Source organism: Rhipicephalus microplus, chromosome 6 (genome assembly GCF_043290135.1).
Source record: "Rhipicephalus microplus isolate Deutch F79 chromosome 6, USDA_Rmic, whole genome shotgun sequence".
Taxonomy (NCBI): domain Eukaryota; kingdom Metazoa; phylum Arthropoda; class Arachnida; order Ixodida; family Ixodidae; genus Rhipicephalus; species Rhipicephalus microplus.
In genome coordinates this window covers 84096984-84107945 of record NC_134705.1, presented here as the reverse complement: position 1 = coordinate 84107945, position 10962 = coordinate 84096984, and the positions used below count along the sequence as shown (strand labels likewise).

The following is a 10962-nucleotide window of genomic DNA, read 5'->3' as shown; positions in this document are numbered from 1 at the left end:
ATACACACGGAAACATTTATTTTCCCAGAGCAATCGTAAGTGTAAACACAGCTAGCGCACTCCCTGCACGCGAATACCGCGTCATCCGGGGCGGCGTGCCGCCACCGTCTCGGACACTCGACGCACCCAAGCCGTTTACCCCGGTATCATGGGTAAATCCGAACACTCCTTCTATCATTGAATTTATTGTCGAACTCACCCCGCAGGGGGTGAGTGGGCCGATCCCGGAGGTAGTGCAATACCGGGCCAACCCGTGGCGGAGGTGAAGCAAGCTTCAAGCACTCCGCCGCATCACAAAAATAAGTTTAATATCTTGGATCCAAATAGGATCCGTATCAGATATTAAGCTGATAAGAACAGAGGTTTTCAAAAATGTTAGGAACATTTCTGACCGGAAAGGAAAAACTTGTTCTCATTTTTTGTTCCTTCAACCAGAAAGGAAGAAGGTGGTGTATCGTGAACTGTGTAGAAAGAGAGAAGGTGAAATAGGAAATAGCAGGGGAGAAAAAGTGAAAGGGGCGTGTGCTGTGTAGTGTCGCCTCTTATTTTTGCGATGTCTTTGGGAGGGTGACTTTGTCATCACGTGGCCCAGCGAGTGACAGTCACTTTATGGCCACGTGCGCGCAGTACACTTCCCGAGAAGCTGCAATGGTCTCGCTCACTGCAAGCTTCTTAAGTAACCGGAGATACCTCCGGCTGCAGAGTTTTTTGAAAACTCCGTCATTTGCCGGGTCCCAGGAGCCAAGCATGCCGACGACGACTGCCTCGATCGTGACTCTCTGGTAGCGGCGGAGCAAGAAGTCCCGAACTGGTTCGTATTTCCGTTCCTTTTCCAGTCGGGCTGCCTCGAGTGCTTTGAGCCGGTTGTCAAAGGGGCAGGTCACGTCCACGATGATCGCCTCTTCCCCCCTGGCGAGAACGAGGTCGGGGCGAAGGTTGGTGGTACCAACCGCTCTGTTCTCATGCGTGACCGTGAACTTCTTGCTGGCGGCTTGTTTCACCCTCGCCACAATCTTGTTGTGACGACTGGTGTAGGCCATGCTGTGGCGCATGCAGTGACCCAGGACGTGTGGCAGCGTTTCCACTGCGTAACCGCACACACGGCACCGTTTGTCGGCGGAAGTGGTCCATGGGTTGGCTCCATTCACAGGTAGGAGGTTCAGGCGTGCCCTGTGAATGAAGCGCCAGTCGCAAAAGCGGGTTAATTTGCCGGAGCGCATGAAGTGGGAGCTGCTCGGGTCTGCGGCGACGCATTCCATTGCCTTCCCTTGATTGGGCATTTCTTGAAGGAAGCGATCGCGTGCCCGCATCATTCTTAAGCGCAGCGTTTTCACCACTTTTCGTCGTTTCTTTGACGTGAGAGTTTCCTCTCCGTCACACGTGATGCTGGTCCCCCCGTCCTCGAAAATTTCCCAGGTGACGTGTAGCCTGCGGGAAGCCTTCCGAGCCTCGGTCCAGACGGACTGCAGTTGTGTCGGCCGTGCCTGGAAAATGCCCTCCGTTTCGCCGCTGAGGTAGCAGGCGAGCTCCTCGTTGGTGGCCTGCCTGCGAATGCGCTTGGAGACAATTTTGGTTAGCGCTTCGAAGGCAAGTTCCCGGACCTCGAGATCGGCCGAGGTCAGAAGCTTGAAGGCGTTGTCCACGCGGCAGGCGTCACTTGTGTCTGCGGCGAGGGGGATTCCAGCTGCTCCGGCCGCTGCGCTGCCGTAGAGGTAGTTGTTTGCAGCGTTACCTGGAAGATAAAGAGTTTTCTTTATCAGGGGCCGGAGTGCGTCGTCTAGGCGGGCCCATTCCGCCTTGCCCACTTGTCCGCACCGCATGGCGAAGTTGAGTGCTGGAAAGACAAAAGTTTTCAGTGCATCAATTCGCTGCCATGGGGCAAGCATGGACTCGAGCAGGGTGCGGCCGACGGAGATCGCCTCATCGACCTTAGAGCGGTCTTGGAGAAGGCTGAACCCGACGGGGCGTCCTAGAAAAGATTGACTCTCGTAGTCACTGATGCGAGGGATCTCTTCTCCGTCGACGAAGAATTTCGTGTCCCTAGTGCCTACGGGAGTCCTACCAGAGAGGTGCAGGCTTCTGCACTTCTTGGGGTTCAGCCGAAGTCCCAGCTGGCCCGCGAGAGCCGCCACGACGTTGATGCGGTCCTGCAGTTTCTTGGGGCTGTCCGCCAAGGGGGTCAAATCATCGGCGTAAGCCAGCACATTGTGCTGCCTCTCACCTCCTTGGACCGCCCGAATGACTGGATCGAGCACCAAGTTGAAGAGCAGGCCGCTCAGTGGGCAGCCCTGTCTAATTCCGGCGGAGATTGTGACTGGGGCCGTTGTCCCAGCTTCGGCGACAATCCGGGTGGCGTTGTCTCGGTAGAGGTCTGCGATGATTGCGCAGAAGTCCTCTCCTGCACCTGCACCACGAAGAGAATCGATTAGTGCGTTGTGCGGAACTGAGCCAAATGCGTTGGCGAAGTCGAGAAAGGCCACGCAAAGGTCACCACCGCCGGCCCGCGCGGCGTCCAGGCGCTCCTGCAGCACGAAGTTGTGTTCAAACACGCCGTCGTGCGGCAGGAACCCCTTTTGACACCTCGAGAGCACGTCATGGTCACACACCCACTGCTGCATGCGGGAAGCTAGGCAACCCGCATACAGCTTGGAGATGGTGTTCCCAAGGGCAATGGGTCTCCAATTCGTGACCTCACTCGGATCACCCTTCTTGTGGATTAGGATGGTCCTCGTTTCCTTCCAGGCGTCGGGCACTTGCTTGAAATGGAGGCACACGTTGAATGCTGCGGATAGAAAGAGACCATCAGGATCATGTTCTTTCCAATGACGGTAGGTGATCCTGTCACTGCCGGGGGCCGTGTTTTCGCATCTGCGAAGACGGGCCGCCACCTCGTCGCTGGTGAATCGGGCGAGGCAGATCTCTGTCATGTCGTCCGGGCGAGCCTTGTTAAGGAGCAGGTGGGTGTTCCCTTCCTTCGGCGCCCATGTTTCAGCAAAGTGTTGCTCCAGTTTGTCGAGCGGAATCTCGCAGAGTTTTGTTTCGCCCTGTACGATGACACGAACAGCCCGACGGCGGTTGCGACGATACAGGCTCTGTATCTGCTGGGCGTTGTTCGGGTTGGTCGGGACGCGGGGTTTTCCACCGGCAGGGTTGTCTGGAATTTTCGCCTCCCTCCTCACCGCCGATACGGCCTCCCCCAGGATGGAGAGGAAGTCGTCCCAGCGCTCAGCAGTGGCGGGCTCCCGAAGCAGTTGCCGGATTCGCTGGGTCTGCTCTGCGAGTACGCTTGTGTCGTCGATTGGCCCGGAGAGGGTGATCTCGCCGGGGTTCACTGTCTGTGGGGCGGGGTCCTGTGACTCGCCGCCTGCGTCGTCTATCGAAAGTCCCTCGGGTAACGTTGGGGGTGTGGGGGAGTCGACGCTGTGGCTGACACTCCTGGCTGATGGACTTGGTTGAGGGTTCCCTTGTGCCGTGTCCAAGCTGTGCTGCGGTGCTCCTTGTTGACTGGTCCTCTGAGTAGCGCGGGCTGTGTCTGGATCCTGCTGGAGACGGGACGAAAACCGTGACCCTTCTGGTGGTGACTCCTCCTCGCTGGTTGCTGATGGAATTGTCGCATCCCTGGAGCTCTGGCTTGGAGAGCAAGCTGTGCTGCCTAAGAGAGGAGGGAGAGGGGTAAGGGCCCGGTCCGGTGATGGTGGCCGGGAACGCCGTGGGTTGTCGTGGTCCGTGTCGCTGTGCGGTGACTCATGTTGCCTGGGACTCGGCGTGATGGAGGATGCATTTCCAACCTGTGAGAACAGAGAGGCACATGAAGACCTGCTCCTCGCTGTGGCGGCCTCGCTAGGCGTGGGCGATGGGGTGCCCGTAGTTGCCGAAACCCGGTCAGGGATTTCCTGCAAGTCACCTAGAAGGGGGGAGGAAGGTGTGAGTGCCAGCTCTGTTGGTGCTGGAGAGTCCGGCGTTGCGCTCAGTGTCGTGCTGTCCTCGCTTGGTGATGATCCCGTTGACGTCGTTGAGTTGGAGCTCTGTGACGATCGAAGGGTCATTGTCCGTGTGGCTTGGTTGCCGGCAGCAGCGCGGGGGGGTCGGCCAGTCGGAGTTGCAGTAGGTGCCGCCCTCGAAGTCCTTGAAGTCGTTGGTCCCTCGTTCATGTGCTGTGCTTCCTGTCTTTTGTGTTTGCGCATGTGGTTGTCCAGTCCCTTCCTTGTTGTCATGGTGGCAGGGCATTGTGGACACTTGTGCCTGTTGAGGTCGAGGGGCGACAGCTCGTGTCTACCTCTTGCGATGCAGGAGTGGAGTGTGGGATGCAGCCCAAGGCCGGTCGTGGAGCATAGGGTACAGGTGTATGCCACCTTTACTTTGAGCTCATGCTCATCTAGTAGATGCCGCACCAAGCTTTGTCGCCTGCTTGTCCAGCTGATCCCGGAGTACCGTACCCCACATTTGTCTATGGGGCAGGTGAAGCTGTGTGGGATTGGGAAAAAGACATCAAGGGTCTGTCCCTCCTTGCCTAGCTGGGGTTGGTTTTGGGCATCTCGCGGCCTCGGTGCAGTGGGCGTCCCGGTCTCCCCTGTATTCGGGGGACCTACCTCCTCGGACATCACCTACTGGTGGGCGAACACTTCTAAAGAAAACAGGATTATCACGGCCGGATGTACATCATTGTGAGAACACTTAGGCATCTTGAGAAAAAACACTTCAATAAAAGACGGCACTGTACACTTGAATGAGAAGTAGAAAGATGGAGAGGAGATAGAGAAAGAAGAGAAGGAAAAAAAAAAGGGGGGTGGGGGTGGGGGGTGATCGTCAACCCATGTTTAAGTGTAGCTGACGACCTAAGACAAAGGGGAAGAAAAGGAGGGAGTGTGTGACCTCCTCCCCCTAGTCGGGGGAGAAGAGAGAAGAGGGGTGCGCTCGCCGAGAGAGGAAGAGGAAGAAAAAGAAAATGAAGAGAGGAAAAAAAAAAACCACGGCGTGCGCACCAGTGAGAGTCGCGGGCTACCCGCTACATGGTGAGTGCAGCTGGCAGCCCCAAGAAGGCAGAGAGAGTACTGACCGCCTCAGCAGAGAGGAGGGTACCAGAAGGAATTAGTAAAGAAGACAGAGGAAAGAGAGCGAGTGAGAGAAGAAAAAAAAACAAAAGGGAAGGCAGGAGAACCCGGTTGAGCGTGCCCTCTACTGACACGTGTCAGCAGAGGCGCTTCCGGAAAAAAAAAAAAAAAAGGAGCGTGCAAGAGTAGAGAGAAAGTCGCCTGGCTACATTGTTAGTGTAGCTGGCAACAGTGGGAGCGGGAGGGGAGCCTTAGCGCGGGCCACGTGAACGGAAAGGAGAAGAGAGGAAAAAAAAGAGAGGGAAAAGTGAAGAAAGAGGAGAGAGCGGAGACGCTGCTTCCACGTGGTCACCAGCGGCGCTCGCTGGTGTCCAGAGTAGAGGCGCGCTCCGAAAGAAAAAAAAAAAGCGTGCAAGGAAGGCTTGCGCTATCTTACATCACTTGGGCAGATGATGCAAGGGCCGCTGAGCCAACTAATACACAAGAAAAAGGGTGCTTTTCAGACGGGAAGCTGCCGGCAAGGCCGGTTGGAGCAGCCCGTCTCGCCGAGCACGAGAACCCACCCCCCCAAAGGGGGGCGGAAAAGAAAGGCAAAAAAGAAGTGTTTTAAAGAACTAGCATCTCACCAATGACCAGAGCCAGAAATCCAGGGCAGCAGGAACCAAGTGTCAGCAGGGGGGTCCAAGAATCCGCAGGCAGTCGTTGCTGGTCGCTCGAACAAGCTAAGAAGGCATGCACACAACAACAACACAAGAAGAGACAGAGAAAGACACCGCACTAACCGGGCGGGTGGTCGATTGCTTCTACAAAGAGCAGGAGTAGGATGGACAAGCCAACACTACACTTTGATCTTAGCCAAAAGGCCGAGAAGCGATGCAATTCATTAGCACGTAATTAAAATCCATTCTTTCACACCTCGTACTTAGTTCTGGCCAAAAGCCGGGCAAACAGTAGCAAAGCAATTCCGACGTCCACCCATGCACAACCAGCATTGTGCACCGACAGCGGCAGCGCTGGCTTCACGGCATTGCTTTTATCCCCAGTCCGCTTGAAGTTTCTAGTTTCGCTTACAAACATGTTAAAACTGAAACCTTCTTTTTCCCAGAGGTCGAAGCCACGCGTGCTTGCTTGCATGCGTACTCTCTATGCGCCCATGACGTCACACCAAATGCTTGCTGGCGAACATTATCAGGCATGTCGCGAGGGATGCTACAGCATTTGTTTTAAAAACTGATGCATAGTGTACATGTCCAACTCGAGCACCAAAGTCTGGAAGGAAGGAAAAAAAAAAAAAATGACTGTGCAAAATGTGAATACGTCACCCATCCAACATGGCTTCTACGCCGGCTGCCCAAGCAACGCCTCTGCAACGACGCCCACAATCATCGGCAAAAAGGTGGTGCCTTTGGCTGCTTCAGCACGCTCAACATATGCCTTGCAAGTTCCGACGTGGCGGAACACCGCACCGAGGTCGACGAAGGTCCTGCCGTGAAAGGCAGACCCGGGAATGCGTGCGAAACGTCTACCGCGTGGGTTGTGAAGCCGGTGAATGAAGGATCATGTGGCAGAGGGTGACGGAACGTGAGTGTGCGACTTGACGCTGCGATGTCGTTCAAGCGTTCAACGGGCCGGCAGGTTCTGTCTGTCGTGGTCGAAAACGTCCGAGTTTTGCTGATTCCGAGGGGTAGGAGTGCTATGGTGGCGTGTACGAGGCGCTGGTGCGGCGCTCCGTCGATCGTGCCGGACGGACATGAGGCGGCCGAAGGCGGTCGTGAAGTGGTCGCGGAAATCAGTGGAGAAGTACTCGCCTGCGCTTTTCGTCGAAGACGCGCGACAGACGGTCTTCGGGAGACACGGGTGGTTGCACAAATGCGACCGTGCGTCAACGTGCAGCCATATTCGTGGATTATTTCGCCCCATTACGATAGCTTCGTCACTGCGCTCGCTGGTGTTGCTTGTTTTTGTTGACCTTCACTTGTGGCTCACACCCACTGTGGGGGATTGGCTGGTTTGTTGTTCTGCTTCTTCGACTTCTACATACTCGGCTTAGTGAAGCTGTGAGGAGTGACGAGTGGGTACGGAGGCAAAGCGCGCCCGGGGCGTGATCTCACGCGTCCTGGGGTCCACGTCGCTTCAGGTACGTGCGTGGTGCGTCCGAACGTCTAGTGCGCAATTTTCTTGGAACTTCCAGCAACTGGCAATTCCATTGAGGTGAGCGTGCGAGGATGTTCGTTGTAATTAACGAGAGCCAACGGTGGATGAGCTGGTATGAGATGGTGTTCAGAAATGAAGTGTTTGATCAACAAGGCGATGCCCGCCGTGGTGGTCTGATGGCCGTAAGGTACTCGGCTGCTGACCCGCAGGTGGTGGGATCGAATCCCGGCCGCGGCGGCTGCATTTCCCTGTGCTCAGATTAGGGTGCACGTGAAAGAACCCCAGGTGGTCGAAATTTTCCCATAATCATATGGTGGTTTTGGGACGTCAAACCCCAAAGGTCAGTGGACATAGGAAAAGCACATCGGGGCTTTGCCGCTCCACCGTACAGCAGGTGTGTGCGGAGTGGGTCCTGTGGCGTTCTTTGCGATTTTAATTTGTGATGGGGAATAGTGTAGATGCGTAGACGTGGCGAGAGCACGCGTCTTCAGGTTCAGACGCCGCGTGAAGATGTGAAATAAAAATGCCTTCGCTTGCCACTGCAACTGTAAACAGAAACACCAACCAAACCCCATTTTCTAGAGGCTTTTTTTATTTTTCGTTGCGAAACGGGTGAATTCGAAAAGCGGAAATAGCTTGGCACATACATACACACTTCTACACACATACATACATACACATCGCACATGCATACACATCGTATACACACTTCTAGCTTTCCTCCGAAACAGTAATGATAATTTCCTCAATAGTTTTATTAATATGAGTAGGAACGTTAAAAAAAATAAGAAACTTGAGTATGTACGTGTGAACATAACAAAATAAAAGAGACCCTCCATATATGAAATACACACGGAAACATTTATTTTCCCAGAGCAATCGTAAGTGTAAACACAGCTAGCGCACTCCCTGCACGCGAATACCGCGTCACCCGGGGCGGCGTGCCGCCACCGTCTCGGACACTCGACGCACCCAAGCCGTTTACCCCGGTATCATGGGTAAATCCGAACACTCCTTCTATCATTGAATTTATTGTCGAACTCACCCCGCAGGGGGTGAGTGGGCCGATCCCGGAGGTAGTGCAATACCGGGCCAACCCGTGGCGGAGGTGAAGCAAGCTTCAAGCACTCCGCCGCATCACAAAAATAAGTTTAATATCTTGGATCCAAATAGGATCCGTATCAGATATTAAGCTGATAAGAACAGAATTTTTTTATTATGCTTAGTACACAAACATCATACATGGTTATATAACAGAACAAGAAACGGTAATAAAAGGTGTATATATTAAAATCAGGTAACAAAAAGGCTAAAAAAGAGTTAGTGGTGCTAGTATTAATAAAAGCGTATAACAATAAAAAACGCGGTATCGCTTCTCGAATAAAAAACTATTTACAAAACGCCTATATGGCCACGATAAATGTCCGTAGAGGCAGCGATCGTGTCTGAAACGCAAAGTCTTTTCATGGTGCGCAGGTAGCTCCTGGAGCAGAACCTGCGGCAGACACGATCGTTGGCCGGATCCCACGAGCCGAGGCAGCCTACGACGATGGCGTCGACGGAGACGCGCTGGAACCGCTGGAGGAGATGACGCTGTAGAGGGGCGTACTTCTCCTCCTTGACCCTCCGAGCCTCCTGGAACGCCTGCATGCGGTTGTCGAAGGGACAGCAGACGTCCAGGATCAGGGCTTCCTCACCACGGGCCAGGACGAGGTCGGGTCGCAAGCCGGGGACGCCGACCTGCTGGTTCTCCCCGATGACGGTGAACCGCTCCAGGGCCGCCTTCTTGAGGCGCGCAACGATGGCGTTGTGGCGCTCTGTCATGGCCCGGCTCTGCCGCATGCAGTGGCAGAGGACGTGCGGCAGGGTCTCCTCCCCGTACCCGCAGCGTCGGCACCTCTTGTCAGCTGCGGGCACCCACGTTCTTGTGCCGTTCAGGGGGAGGAGATTCAGCCGGGCTCGATGAATGAAGCGCCACTCCTTGAAGCGAGTGTAGCGGCCGGACCTCATGAAGTGGAAACTGGCGGGGTCCGCCGCTACACACGCCATCGCCTTGCCCTGGGACGGCTTCTCCTGGAGAGAACGGTCCCGGTCCTGGTTGAGGATGGCCCGAAGGATCTTGATCATCTTGTTCCGGGTCCGCGCTGACACCGTGGCCTCTCCGCAGGTGATGCGGGCGCCCTGGTCCAGTAGCTCCCAGGCGACGGACAGGCGACGGGAGGCTTTGCGTGCCTCCGTCCAGACAGACTGCAGCTGGGTCGCAGTCTGCCGGAAGTCGCCCTCCGTTTCGCCTGAGAGGTAGGCCTCGGTGTCGTCCGTGTCCGCCGGTCGCCTCAGCCGCCTCGACACCACCCGGTTGAGCTCCTCCCTCGCTCGCTCCCGGACCTCCAGATCAGTCGACGACAGGAGCTTGAAGGCCCCGTCCACTCGGCAGATGTCGCTGAGCTCCGCCGCAAGAGGGATCCCTGCAGTGCCGGCATGTGCGCTCCCGTACACATACTCGTTTGACGCTCTGGCCGGCACGTACAGGGTCTTCTTGATCAGCGGGCGAAGCTCCTCGTCCAAGCGATGCCACTCTCCTTTGCTGGCAAGGCCCACCCGCATGGCGAAGTTGAGGGCTGGATATAGAAATGTTTTAATAGAATCCAGCCTCTGCCATGGGGTGAGCATGGAGGAGAGCAGCCGTCTGCCGAGATGGATGGCCTCGTCGACCGTTGTCTGGTCCGGTAGCACCCGAAACCCCACAGGACGCCCCAGGAACCGGTGCCCCTCGAAGTCCGCCAGTGCCGGGACCGGGACGCTCCCCACGGTGAAAGTGGTGGGCCGTGTGCCCACCGGGTAGCGCCCGGACAGGTGGAGGGTGCGGCACTTGGCAGGCTTCAGTCGCAGCCCGAGCGGGTCCGAAAGGGCCGTCACCACGTTGAGGCGGCGCTGCAAGGTGGCGGGATCCCCGGCGAGCAGCGTCAGATCATCGGCGTAGGCAAGGATGTTGTGTTGCCTATCTCCTCCCTGCACCGCTCTAATGATGGGGTCCACCACCAGGTTGAACAGCAGGCCGCTCAGGGGACAGCCTTGGCGTAGGCCCGCTCCGATGGCGATTGGCTCCGTGGTGCCGTCAGCTGCCACGACGCAGGTGGTGTTGGCGCGGTAGAGTTCCTCCACGATCTCCGCGAAGGGCTCCCCCGCGCCGGCGCCGCGGACAGCGTCGACGAGGGCCTCATGGGCGACCGAGCCGAAGGCGTTGGCGTAGTCGAGGAACCCCACGCACAGCTCCCCACCTCCCGTCCTGGCGTCGTCCAGGCGTCCCTGCAGCACGAAGTTGTGTTCGAACACCCCATCGTGCGGCAGGAAGCCCTTCTGACACCTGGACAGTACCGCATGGTCGCCCAACCACCGCTGCAGCCGCGTGGTGAGACACCCGGCATACAGTTTGGCGATCGTTCGACCAAGGGCAATGGGTCGCCAGTTTGTGGGGTCCTCGCGGTCGCCCTTCTTGTGAATGAGGATCGTCCTCGTCGACTTCCAGCTCCGGGGTGTGCGGCGATATTTGAGGCAGACGTTGAATACCGCCGCAAGGTACCGCCCTTCAGGGTCCACCTGCCTCCAGTGGTGGTAAGTGAGGCGGTCCTCTCCCGGAGCTGTACTCTCGCACCTTCGGAGCTTGGCTGCGACCTCGTCGTCCAAGAAGGGGCAGAGGTCCAGTTCCTCGTTGGTGGGGGCTCGCGTCCTGAGAATTGTTGTGTCCACTGCTGCCGGA

At 56.5% G+C, this 10962-nt stretch overlaps 1 non-coding gene and 1 pseudogene across 1 annotated transcript; both read right to left on the bottom strand.

Annotated features, from left to right (window-relative positions):
• Window positions 1-208: 208 nt before the first annotated feature.
• On the bottom strand, window positions 209-387 carry LOC142766347 (U2 spliceosomal RNA; annotated as a pseudogene).
• Window positions 388-8259: 7872 nt separating this feature from the next.
• On the bottom strand, window positions 8260-8442 carry LOC142766457 (U2 spliceosomal RNA). The gene has a single exon (XR_012884529.1). It is a non-coding gene; the product is annotated as a U2 spliceosomal RNA (small nuclear RNA).
• Window positions 8443-10962: the final 2520 nt, after the last annotated feature.